We start from the raw sequence: 13366 nt of genomic DNA on the forward strand, positions 1-13366 counted from the left end.
GATGGATTTTTCTCCCCAGAACATCCCTGGGAATCATTTCTGTCAGACGCTTCACTGGATGTCCCTTGGTCTTTACAGCCATCTATCCTCCTTCTCCAACCCCCACCTCGAATTGCAACTTGCTATTTTAATTATAGTTTCTCTTGCCACACTGGGGTTTTTTTTTTTTTCCTCTTCTCAGTCCTCTACCTCGCTTAGATTTTAATCCCTTCTTCCAGTGCAGAAAATTCATTAAGATTTCTAGACTCCTCCAAATTTGCTTCCTTGATGTTGAATAATTCTTAGTCTATGTATGATGCTGATTGTTCAGATGCTGAATTAAGTGGCTGAGCAGTGGGGCCAGGAGGCTCTGTCTAAGTGCAGACTGAATCCCCACTCTGGAGTGGAATTGGGGTGTCCCTGGGTCTGTCTGGTCCCTACAGTCCTGAAGCTGGCTGGCCCTCTCTAAGACCAGACCTCGGCCCCAGGGCAACCAGCCACCTGTGCCTGCCTCCCTGGCCACCCGATGAGAGGTCCTGGGATTGTTTGTCTTTGGTTCCATAGATTGATCCTTGCAGGCTGGGCCAGGCTGGCCCTGACCATAAACCACCTGGGTCACCTGCAGCTGTTTCCCAGGTGCCTGCTAGGCCTGCGGGCTGGGGTTGCAGCTGGAAATGGGTCTGGGCAGGAAGTGAAGGGGGAAGTAACCTGTGTGGCTGGGGAGTCAATGAGACCATCGCGTGAGGGGAGGACTGGAACGCAGTTCTCTGATGCATTCCAGGGATAAAGGCTGAGTTACTCACCACGGAGAGGAATCGCTGAAAGCTGCCACCCATCCTGTTTGGGCTCACAAACCTGTCCCTGTTCTGTCCTTTGGGTAGGTATATAGGTCAGTCCTGGTGAAGGTAATTTACTGTGGGAGCATGTCAACATCAACCTTGAGCCTGGCTCAGTCAGAAACACGGGGTGCTCTGAAGTGGCCTAAAAGTCCCTGGAAAGGGTGATCCACTCACAGCTGCTTAACCTGGGGCAGGTCACATCACCCCTCCGAACCTCAGGGCTGATATGAGACAGTGTGCATGAAAGGTCACTACGTGGGCAACGCTGATATCATGATGCAGGTGAGGGGACGCAAGAGGCAGTGTTCATTCCTTCATTCATTGCTACCTTGTTCTTAGAGATTTAAGGCAAGAGACACAACTGGAAAATGGACAAAGGAAAATGATTTTGAGGATCTAGAGGATAAGATAAGGTCTGAGATTGTCTCACGTGGGAATAAAGGAAGTAGAAGGGAGGGTGGCCCTGTAAAGTCAGGCGACCTCTACCTCAAGGTGAGGAGGGGAACGCAGCGGAGGAGGCCCTAGAGGACCTGGTACAGGATCAATTGGAGAAGTGGGAGGGGCAGAGGGCTGCACGTTCCTAATGAGCTTGCCTGCTAATCCCAGAAGGTTGCTGCACTGGGAAAGCACAGGCAGAGACCTCCTAAGATGTCTGGAATACCAAATAACATGGCAGAATGTGAGGCAAATAAATGAGTCAAAAACTTGGACTCTTATAACTCTGCAAATAATTCTTTTTTTTTTTTTTTTTTTTTTTTGAGATGGAGTCTTGCTCTGTCACGCAGGCTGGAGTGCAGTGGCACGATCTCAGTTCACGGCAACCTCTGCCTCCTGGGTTCAAGCATTTCTCCTGCCTCAGCATCCCAAGTAGCTGGGAGTACAGATGCACGCCACCACACCCGGCTAATTTTTTTATTTTTAGTAGAGACGGGGTTTCACCATGTTGGCCAGGCTGGTCTCAAACTCCTGACCTCAAGTGATCCACTCGCCTCGGCCTCCCAAAGTGTTAGGATTACAGGTGTGAGCCACTGTGCCTGGCCTCTCTGCAAATAATTCTGACACCTGGGAGTTGCACTTTGTATATCATGCTTTTATATGCAAAGGACTTGTTTTGCATGTCTGTTCCACTTCCTTGAATAGTGCAAGGGCAGTGGCAGTGCCAAGGAGTGGCTTGGAGAGGTATGTTTTATGCCCCTCGTCTTCATGAATCACCCACGCCTCCCCCCCCCCAAAAAAAACCACTAAAAATCGTACTTTTGACATGGGCAGGGGATGTCTTCTTAATCTTATGGAAAATGTGAGTACAAGCCCCTTTAGAAAAATTACTGTAAAGAATCAGATGAAGGCCGAGTGTGGTGGCTCACGCCTGTAATCCCAGCACTTTGAGAGGCCAAGGCAGGTGGATCACCTGAGGTCAGGAGTTCGACACCAGCCTGGCCAAGACAGTGAAACCCCGTCTCTACTAAAAATACAAAAGTTAGCTGTGCATGGTGGCAGGCGCCTGTAATTCCAGCTACTCTAGAGGCTGAGGCACGAGAATCGCTTGAACCCAGGAAGCAGAGGTTGCAGTGAGCCAAGATGGCACCACTGCACTCCAGCCTGGGTGACAGAGCGAGACTCCATCTCAAAAAATAAAAATAAGATAAATCAGTTGAATTCTACCACAGCTTTGAGACAAGTCCCTGGCCCTGCTTCCAACCAGATTGCTGTTTCTAAGTTTCTCCCAGGCAGACATCCTAGAGTCCCAGCTCCAAAGGTACTCTGCAACGAACAGAGCGGCCAGGAGGTGCTGGAAGAAGGGAAAGCCCTGTGTGGTCAAGAGTTCACAGGCAGTGGGGATTTCAGTTGAGCTGGACACGGGGAGGGCAGGGGCAGACTTCCCTCGGAGAGGAGGGCAGAGACAAAGCCTGAGGCAGTAGGAGCAAGTCTGGCTGTTCAGGGAGACCCGGGGTTGGTCTGCTGAAAGGGAGGGTGTCTGGAAAGGAGGAGTAGGAGGTGAGGATGGAGAGATGGTGGTGCCAGATCAAAGGAGGCGTAAGTGCTGGGCGAAGGAAGCAGATCTGTGTCCCTGAGCAGGACCCAGCAGGAGGCTTCCATGCCAAAGAAAGTTTGGGTGAAAATAGGATTTTAGTAACATTAGTCATAGTTAGAATAAACTGGAGGATGGGGGAGGACCAGTCAGGAAGGTCACTTAGGAGGTTTTGGCTGTAAGTCCCGCATGAGCTGTAAGGACCTAGCCTAGCTGTGTATGGCATAGAAATAAAAGAACAGGCCAGGTATGGTAGCTCACGCCTGTAATCCCAGCACACTGGGAGGCCAAGGCAGATGGATCACCTGAGGTCACGAGTTTGAGACCAGCCTAGCCAACACGGTGAAACACTGTCTCTACTAAAAATACAAAAATTAGCCAGGTGTGGTGGCGTACACCTGTAGTCCCAGCTACTCGGGAGGCTGAGGCAGGAGAATCGCTTGAACCTGGGAGGTGGAGGTTGTGGTGAGCCGAGATCACGCCACTGCCCTCCAGCCTGGGGGACAGAACAAGACTCCGTCTCAAAAAAGAAAAAAAAGAAAAGAAAAGAAAGAAAAGAATAAATAAGGCCAGGCACAGTGGCTCATGCCTATAATCCTAGCACTTTGGGAGGCCGAGGTAGATGGATCACAAGGTTAGGAGTTCGAGACCTGCCTGACAAACATGGTGAAACCCTGTCCCTACTAAAAAAAAAAAAAAAAAAAATACAAAAAATTAGTTGGACATAGTGGCAGGCGCCTGTAATCCCAGCTACTTGGGAGTCTGAGGCAGGAGAATCGCTTGAACCTGGGAGGCTGAGGTCGCAGTGAGCCTTGATTGCGCCACTGCACTCCAGCCCGGTGACAGAGTGAGACTCCTTCTCAAAAAATAAATAGCCGGGCGCGGTGGCTGACCCCTGTAATCCCAGCACTTTGGGAGGCCGAAGCGGGCGGATCATGAGGTCAAGAGATCGAGACCATCCTGGCCAACTTGGTGAAACCCCGTCTCCACTAAAAATACAAAAATTAGCCAGGCATGGTGGTGGGCATCTGTAATCCCAGCTACTCAGGAGCCTGAGGCAGGAGAATCGCTGGAACCCAGAGGTGGAGGTTGCAGTGAGCCGAGATTGCACCACTGCACTCCAGCCTGGCGACAGAGCAAGACCCTGTCTTAAAAAATAAAAATAAAAATAAATAAATACATAAGAAGTGAAATGGAAGGGACGTGGCGATAGGAGGGGGCAGCCCGAGTAGAAGCACTGGAAGGTTACCAGGAGAAGAATGCCCCAGAAGCAGACAACATGGTGACTTGATGTTCCCAGATGCATTCCCAGAAGGGAACTAGTTAGTTAGGCTGGTTAGTTTCTGCTGTCCAGTCCTTGCTTATGTGGCACAAGAGCAGCAGAGAGATTTTCCACAAACCTCCCCTAGGAGACAGCAGAATGAGGCAGGCAGAGGTTAATATGGTCTGCAAATAAACTGCAGATTAATCCTCAATGGTACTTAATGCAGGGTAAAATGTGATAAATTATTCACATCGTACAGCGTAATAAGCAGGTTGACTCTGTGGCACCAGGCCTCTTGAGCTGTATTTTACACTTAGTTCCTCCTCTTGTTCCTCTTATTTAATCATTTTCAGAACACCTGACTTAAATAGGTGTTTCAGGTCCCATTTTTTTTCCCTGAAAAAATAAATTAGATCATAGATTCATCTCATGACATTCTGACATTTACCATCTTCTTACATTAGAATAAACGTGATTAGAGAGAAAGGAGCTCAGGAATTAGGCACAGGAGGAAAACGAAATACACTTTTCCTGAGGTTACCCCTTCTGGTCTTTGTGCATGATGGTCTGTTGTGCAGAGAGGTTACAGGAAGCTCATTTGCATGTGGGATACAAACCCAATTTGTGGTTAATCTGAAGGAATTAAATCTGCTATTTAGGGCTGACTGAGATTCTCTCTCCCATGGAGTTGGGTGTCTGGGTAGAGGTGCTCATAGCCCTCCAGGGTGTCTGTAAAATGTATTAGATGAATGAGGCTTTTGTAGCCAAAAGCCTCCCACTCGTGGGCAAGCTTTCAATGGTCCCAGTCCATGGCAGCCAGCTCCTCTAAACCATGACTGGATTTCTGCCCTCCCTTCCTCAGGCAGATCTCCCCAAGAAGGGCCCGAGCCCCTGGGCGTAGAAAGCTTTTGCGGAGGGACACAGATTATGGACTGAGGTGGGCAACATGCTCAGGAGGAGCATGTTGGAGGAGGAGCATGTTGGAGGAGGAGCATGGAGGAGGAGCATGTTGGAGGAGGAGCATGCTGGAGGAGGAGCATGCTGGAGGAGGAGGAGTAAACTCAGATAGCACTGAGACACGGGCAAACAGAAGCTCAGGAAGAAGAGGCCGTGTGCTAGCCCCATGGCGATGGCCAAAGGATCAAAGACATGGTCCCTGGAGAAGGCCAAGCTGAGGTAGAAGGTGTGGGCGCAGGGCAACAGCCAGGGGTAGGAATAAAGCTTTGGGAGAGAAAGTCAGGGACCGCAGAAAGAAAAAGGAGCCGGAAAAATAGGAAGAAGCAGAAAAGAGAATGAATGGCAGGAAGTGTAAGCAGCAGAGTCTCAGTCCCCAGCGATTCTAATGAACTAAGCTGAGCTAAGGGTAGATTAACAGCGTTGTCATCTTTCCTCTCCCAAGCCAGCTTCTTCAACAGGGTGCACGCGCATGCACACACACACACACACACACACACACACACACACACGTATATATAGTTTCTGATTTCTTTATTGCATCGCTGTCTGTAAAGTGCTTGGCACACTCAAACTGCAAAATCCAATGATGTGCTAGGGGTACCCTCTCCTTTACTTCAAATTCCAGGCCCAGCAGGATGTTTTTGAGGCTTAATTGTAAATATGAGACAGATGGGGACTAATAAGTTCTGCAAAATGCTGAGAAAGTGGTGGGCTCTTTGTGTCCCAGAAGTGAGGTTTCAGTCCCCTGGGCAGCCGATTCAGCATGTCTGGTGAGATTGGACAGTGGTCCTGACTAGGAGCTGTTCCTGTGGGATGGAGCCGAGGGCTGGGAGCCGTTTCCTGCAAAGGGAAGACTGGCGGCAAATGTTTAGAAGGAAGATTCTCATGGCTATCCAGCAATGACCTCAGACATTCCAGATTTCGTTGGGGGATGGCAGTGGCTCATATACAGTATGTTATGTAAGAAACCAGAGACAGAGAGAGAGAAGAGGGCAGCCCACGTTTCTCAACGGCTATGGAAAGCTGAAAACACTCTGATTTTCATGACTGAGGCAAGAAGCATCTGATGTTAACAGTGACATGTCAGTACCAAAAAGAGTGAGAATCACTGCAGGAAGAAACCCAGCAGTCTTTTGGGAGTCTGGTAGGCAGGTCCAGAGTTAAGGAAATATCACACCCCAGACCAAGCTGAAGTTTCTGAGAGCACAAGAAGGGCTGAGCTGTCTGTGTGTTGCGAGGCTTGGACCCACTGCAGTCCCACTTCCGGCTTCCTGAGCAGTTTCATCAGAGCTTCCTTATTAGTTCTGCCTAGCAGTGGCTGTTGAGCCCAATGTCAGCAGCAGGCTCTGGACTATTGCCTGTCCACCGTCAGCATGGAAGGGAGGCCCCCTGCCCAGACTCTCCTGGGCAACACGGTGCTGGGGACAGCTGGCAGCGACGTGGAGGCCTGAAGTGGAGCGTTCTCAGCCACCGAGGCCGAATGGCTTCCAGGCCCCCTTGCAAACGCACATAGTGCAGCAGAGCCATGAACTTGGGGGAGAAGTTTGCACCACTCTCTCTCAGCACAGTTCTTCTGAATGTCTTACCTAAGGTTGGTCATTACTTCATTTGGTCAAACGAAATCAATGTTTATTTAGCTGACATTTAAGACCAGCCCTCAAGGAGCTCGCAGTCCAGAGAGTCCACTCTGAGGGACGGACAATGTAACTTTTCGTCTCATACTGAGATAAGTGCAATGACAGATATTTGAAGAAGGTAGAGAAATGGCATAGAAAAGGGGAGAAGTGATATCTGAGGTGGACTTTAAGGGATACATAATAAAAACCAGCATTCCATGCTTACCACGTTCCAGACATGGTGCTAGAGCCTTCCATCAATTAACTCACTTAATTATCAGAAAAGCCTGGGAGGTAGGTTCTGTTATTCCCATTTTATAAACAGAGGCACAGAGGGCTTAGAAAAGTGATCCAAATGTACATAACTAGTAAGAGGGAAAGCAGGATTTGATGCCACTACATTTTTTTTTTTTTTTTTTTTTGAGACAGGGTCTCACTCTGTCGCCCAGACTGGAGTGCAGTGGCAAGATCTTGGCTCACTGCAACCTCCACCTCCCAAGTTCATGCAATTCTCCTGCCTCACCTCCCAAGTTGCTGGGATTACAGGGGCATACTACTTACTGCCAGGCTAATTTTTATATTTTTAGTAGAGACAGGGGTTTCACCATGTTGGCCAGGCTGGTCTTGAACTCCTGACCTCAAATGATCCACCCACCTCGGCCTCCCAAAGTGCTAGGATGACAGGTGTGAGCCACCGTGCCTGGCCTGATGCCATTACATTTGACTGCCTTTCTAAGATATTAAATGATGAAGGTGTCTACCTGGGATAAGAAGTAGAGGAAAGCATGGCAGGCAGAGCGAATAGAATACGCAAAGCATGGCGGCGTGAGATCACATGGCTCAGTATTACAGGAGCAGGAAGTGTGAGAGCAGGAAGGAGTGGAATGTGAGGCTGGAGAAGTAGATGGGTCTGCGAGGATGGATCTCCTGCTCTTGTCATGGGGCATCACTGAAGGATTCTTAGAGACAGAGTCGCAGGTACACATTTAAGAAAGACCACTCTTGGCTGGGCGTGGTGGCTAATGCCTGTAATCCCAGCACTTTGGGAGGCTGAGGCAGGCAGATCACTTGAGGACAGAAATTTGAGACCAGCCTGGCCAACATGGTGAAGCCATGTTTAGTAGAGGCCCGTCTCTACTAAAAATACAGAAATTAGCAGGGCGTGGTGGCCCATGCCTGTAATCCCAGTTACTGGGGAGGCAGAGGTTAGAAAATCACTTGAACCCAGGAGGTGCAGGTTGCAGTGAACGGAGATAACGCCATTGCACTCTAGTCTGGGCGACAGAGCAAGACTCCATCTCAAAAAAAAAAAAAAAAGAAAAGAAAAAGAAAAAAAATGGAAAAAGAAAAAGAAAAAAAAGACCACTCTTCGCTGCAGGATGACTTGGGTTGATGGGGGCAAAGGAGAACAGTTAGGAGGCTATCATAATAGTGACAGTGAAACCACTGGGTACTGTGCTAAGACAGTGAAAGGAGACATCTTTTTAAAAGGAATTTTTGGAAGATCCAATCAACAGGCCCTGGTGGTAACTACATGTGGGGAGTAAGGCAGGGGAGGTGTAGAGGAAGAGTCCTCAGTTTCTGGCTTGGGAACTGCTATGGCCACTAGCAGATTTGTAGGAAGGGGAAGGAAGGGAACCAGTAAGTTCAATTCTGGACATGCTGCATTGGGGTGCCTGCGGGGCCCCCAAGTATGTGAAGAGCTGTAGGCAACTGGCTATGCAGGTCTTGGTGGCCATTGGCCACAGTTCCCTCTTTTCTGCCCCATCCTGCAGACAGTCCCTCATTGGGAGCACAGTGACAGGAAACATGAGATGCTGGGATCCGGCATTGGCATGGCTGAGTGTGATTAATGCAGAAGAAATGAAGTCAGTATTGGATGGCAACGAACCCAGACTCTGTTAGATGTGGCGGAAAGTGATCAAAGTGGGTGGGATAAAGGTGGTAATGGATGATCAGAATATTCACTCCACTAGACAGTGGGGATTCTTAAGTGAGTTGAAGAGAGGGGAATTCAATAAAGGCACAACTATCTTTTATTTTTAGTGTCAACCTTTAGTGTAATACAACAAAACTTGTCGAGCAGTTGCCTTATTCATTGACTCAATGTTTATTGAACACCTGGTGTGTGCCTGGGCCTTTATAAGAGCTGAGGATACATCAGTGAACAAGACAAAAATCTCTGCCCTTAAGGAGCTTATTTCCTGGCTAGGGAAGGTGGGGAAACAAATGACAAGCAAAAGAAGAAATAAAATATATAATCTTTGGGTAACCACTAGCTTATACAACACCTTCATGCAAATTAGAAAAAGGCCACACCTGTGTGTGGGTGGAGGCAACCCTGTGCCAGGGCACAGAGCTCGGCAAGCAGAGCCTGGGCTCACTCTTTCTTGGCAAGGCATCCAACCTGCACAGCTTTATCTGGTGGCCCCATATGGAATGCCAATTGTCTGATGGAGAAAAATAAAGCAAGATAAGAGAGACAGGCGGTAAAGAGGGAGAGGGGTTGTAATTCAAAAGAAGAGGGTCAGAGAAGGCCTCCATGAGAAAATGACATTTGAGAAAAGACATCAAGGGGATGAGGAAGCAAGCCATGTGGCTATCTGGGGAAGACTCCCAGGCAGTGGGGACAGCCAGTGCGAAGGCTTGAGACAGGAGCATGCCTGGCTATTTGAGGAATGGCAAGGAGGCCAGTGTGGCAGGAGCAGGGAGACCAAGAGGAAGAGAGTAGAGGACTGGATGGGAAAGGCAGCTGGGGGCCAGAGAGTGCCTCCTAGGCCCCTGTAAAAACATTGGTATTCACTCTGGATGCCATGGGAAGTCTTGGAAGAATTTTGAGTAGGGAGCTACATGATTTGACTGACTTTTTACGAAGCTCCGTCTGGCTGCTGGGTTGAACATACTGTAGAAGAGGAGAGGTGGAAGCAGGGGCTCCCTGAGGAGGCCACCGGCCACCGCGATTACCAAGGTGAGAAGTGATGGTTGCGCAGAACAGGGAGGTGGCAGTGGAGGTGAGGAGGAGTGCTCAGATTCCAGATATATTTCGTAAAGCCAGCAGAATTCGCTGATGGGTTGGAAGTGTGGTGGGAGAGAAGGATGACTCCAAAGTTTCTGACCTGGACAATGGAAGAATGAAGTTGCCATTTATAGAGAAAAAGAAGGCTGTGGAAGGAAACACGATTGGGCATAATGTCAAACATTTTAATTTGAGCACTGATTTGTGAATGTGCAAAATGACCCTCCCCTGTAACAGGTTCTGACCCTGCAACAACTCATATTACAGAGGACAAAACCAAGACCCAGAACAACTTGCATAAATCTTGCCCAGCTCATAAGTGACAGAACCAGGGTTCAAACGAATCTGTCTGCTTCCACATCTGTGTACTTTGACCCATACTGCACGGTCTCAGGGAATTCCTGCTCCACCGAGGAACCCACGGAAACTAGACTGTGAGCTGTTGGGAGCTGAGGCTGTGTCTCACTCTCCTCTGTAGTCCCAGTGTTGGGATTTTGTTGGAGGAACTAGCAAATAACACTCCTCTCAACTTGATTTTGGAACCTTTGGAGAGACAGACACAGGAATCAGGCAGATAAGAAGATCGGCTTTATTTATTTATTTGTTTTTTATTATTTTTTTTTGAGACAGAGTTTTGCTCTTATTGCCCAGGCTAGAGTGCAGTGGCGCAATCTCGGCTCTCTGCAACCTCCACCTTCTGGTTTCAAGCGATTCTCCTACCTCAGCCTCCCAAGTTGCTGGGATTACAGGCGCCCGCCACTACGCCCAGCTATTTTTTTTTTTTTTTTGTATTTTTAGTAGAGACGGAGTTTCACCATGTTGGTTAGGCTGGTCTCGAACTGCTGACCTCGTGATCCACCCGCCTCGGCCTCCCAAAGTGCTGGGATTTCAGGTGTGAGCCACCGCACCCGGCCCGATCGGCTTTATCTTTGATCACTCTGGGGTGGAAGATGATACCTCAGTGTGTGGCCACAGTAGGCTTCCTGATGTTCCCCTGACCAGGCAGAGCTTGGACACTGCAAGTCTCTGCCTGGAGCCTTCACCTGAAGAAGCAGCTTGAAGCAGGTATCTGGCAGGCAGATTGGCTCTGAGAAAGGGAGAGGAAGGGGTTGAGCTTCTGAGGCTCAGATCTTCCTTTCAAATTCACTATCAGATAAATCCCTTCTCTTCCCATGGGGAGGAGTAGGGAGCAAGGCCAGTAGGGTTATTCTAGCTGCAGTCCTTCCCCATGGAAACATAAAGCACAGAAATGAAAGTACCCCCTCCCCCGCTCCAGCACAGCCTAGCACACAATAGGTGCTCTGTAAATGTTTCCAGTTTGTGTGTGTGTGTGTGTGTGTGTGTGTGTCTAAAATACAAGCAGGCACTTCTACCTAGTGAACACTATAGAAGGCACTCTTTATACACGTTCACTTCCCATTATTATCCCATGAGGTAGAAACTACTTTTCTTTCCATTTTACAAATGAGAAAGTGAAGGCATTGAAAGGTTTTGAACTTGACCTAGGATGCAGCCAGGACTTAAACCAGGTGGTTTATTGGAGTCAGAGCAGATAAGCAGCACAGGTATGCCCCTCACTCTGCTGTGCTGGTGATGATCCCAGGCAGTGAGGACATTATTAGACATTAGCAAGAAGTGCATGGGAAAGCAGGTGAGAGAGCAGTTAATTCTGCCTAGAGCTGGGGTGCGGGTGCAGAGGCAGAGACAGGCAGTCACAGAAAGAAGGTGAGAGCTGACTTGAGTCTTCAAAGACAAGTAGGGATTTGCCAAAGGGATAAGATTAGTGGAGAGAGGAGATGGCATTCTAGGTGGAACAGCTTGGACAAACATCCTAGACCTGAACAGTATTTGGGGAATAGTGAATGGACCAGATTGCTCAAAATACAGATCACAAAATGGCAGCCCACCCTCCAAAGTCAACCTGCAGATGTGAGTTGTTTGGCGTGTACAGTATATACACATATTTAAGTTGTCTCAACATTTAAAAATTGAGTGATTTCACCAAACACTCTGGACTTTTGGCTTTTCTTGAAAAACCAGAAGATAACCCTAAGTAACGCTAGGTATGTATTTCCATATGGCCACCTTTTTTGAGCCCTAAGAAGCTGCTAGCTCCTTCGGATGAACATGTGCTCCCCAGCTGGCCTCAACCCCTGCCACTCCCCAGCACTTCCATGTTTCACCCATTTACTTAACTAGCCCATCTTGCTCCTATGGGCACTTGAGTTTGCAACCCTTGGGCTAGATGTTTGGACGAAGTTTCGAAGGGCCTGGTGTGCCATGCCAAAGAGGGCATTTGGGAGTCTTTAAAGGTTGTTAAACAGAGGAGTGCATGGTGGGATGAGTACAGAAGATGGGTTAGGTGGGAGAGAGATGGAAGCAATATTGAAATTAGTAGGCACAAGCGTCAAATGGTTTCTCCTGGAGAATTCTTCTTCAGGCAGAAGTAGTAGTGGTTGTTCCAGGTGAGTCATAGTTGTGGACTGGACTTGGAGTTAGACAGCCTGAATTATTGTGTTTTTTTTAAATTTTTTATTTCCATAGGTTATTGGGGAACAGGTGGTGTTCGGTGACATGAGTAAGTTCTTAGTTGTGATTTGTGAGATTTTGGTGCACTCATCACCCAAGCAGTCTACACTGCACCCAATTTGTAGTCTTTTATCCCTCATCTGCTTCTCATCCTTTCCTCCTGAGTCCCCAAAGTCCACTGTGGCATTTTTATGCCTTTGCATCCTCATTGCTTAGCTCCCACTTATGAGGGAGAACATGCAATGTTTGGTTTTCCATTCCTGAGTTTCTTCACTTAGAACAATAGTCTCCAATCGCATCCAGGTTTCTGAGAATGCCATTAATTCATTCCTTTTATGGCTGAGTAGTATTCCATCATATATATATATATATGATATACCACAGCTTCTTTATCCACTTGTTGATTGATGGGCATTTGGGTTGGTTCCACATTTTTGCAATTATGAATTCTGCTGCTATAAATATGCGTGTGCGAGTATCTTTTTCGTATAATGATGTCATTTCCTCTGGGTAGATACCAGTAATGGTATTGCCAGATCAAATGATGGTTCTACTTTTTTAGTTCTTTAAGGAATCTCCACGCTGTTTTCCTTAGTGGTTGTATTCGTTTACGTTTCCACCAGCAGTGTAAAAGTGTTCCCTGTTCATCACATCCATGCCAACATCTATAATCTTTTCATTTTTTGATTATGGTCATTCTTGCAGGAGTAAGGTGGTATTGGATTGTGGTTTTGATTGGCGTTTCCCTGATCATTAGTGATGTTGAGCATTTTTTCATATGTATGTTGGCCATTTTTATATCTTTTTTTGAAAATTGTCTATTCATGTCCTTAGCCCACTTTTTTCTTTTTAGGAGTCTTGCTCTGTTGCCCAGGCTGGAGTGCAGTGGCAGGATCTTGGTTCACTGCAATCTCTGCCTCCCAGGTTCAAGCAATTCTCGTGCCTCAGCTTCCCTGAGTAGCTGGGATTACAGGCATCTGCCACCACGCCCAGCTAATTTTTGTATTTTTAGTAGAGACTGGGTTTCGCCATGTTGGCCAGGCTGGTTTCGAACTCCTGACCTCAGGTGATCCTCTGGCCTTGGCCTCCCAAAGTGCTGGGATTACAGGCGTGAGCCACTGCGCCCGGCCTGGAGGA

This window comes from Pongo abelii, chromosome 2, assembly GCF_028885655.2.
Source record: "Pongo abelii isolate AG06213 chromosome 2, NHGRI_mPonAbe1-v2.0_pri, whole genome shotgun sequence".
In the NCBI taxonomy this organism is placed as follows: Eukaryota; Metazoa; Chordata; class Mammalia; order Primates; family Hominidae; genus Pongo; species Pongo abelii.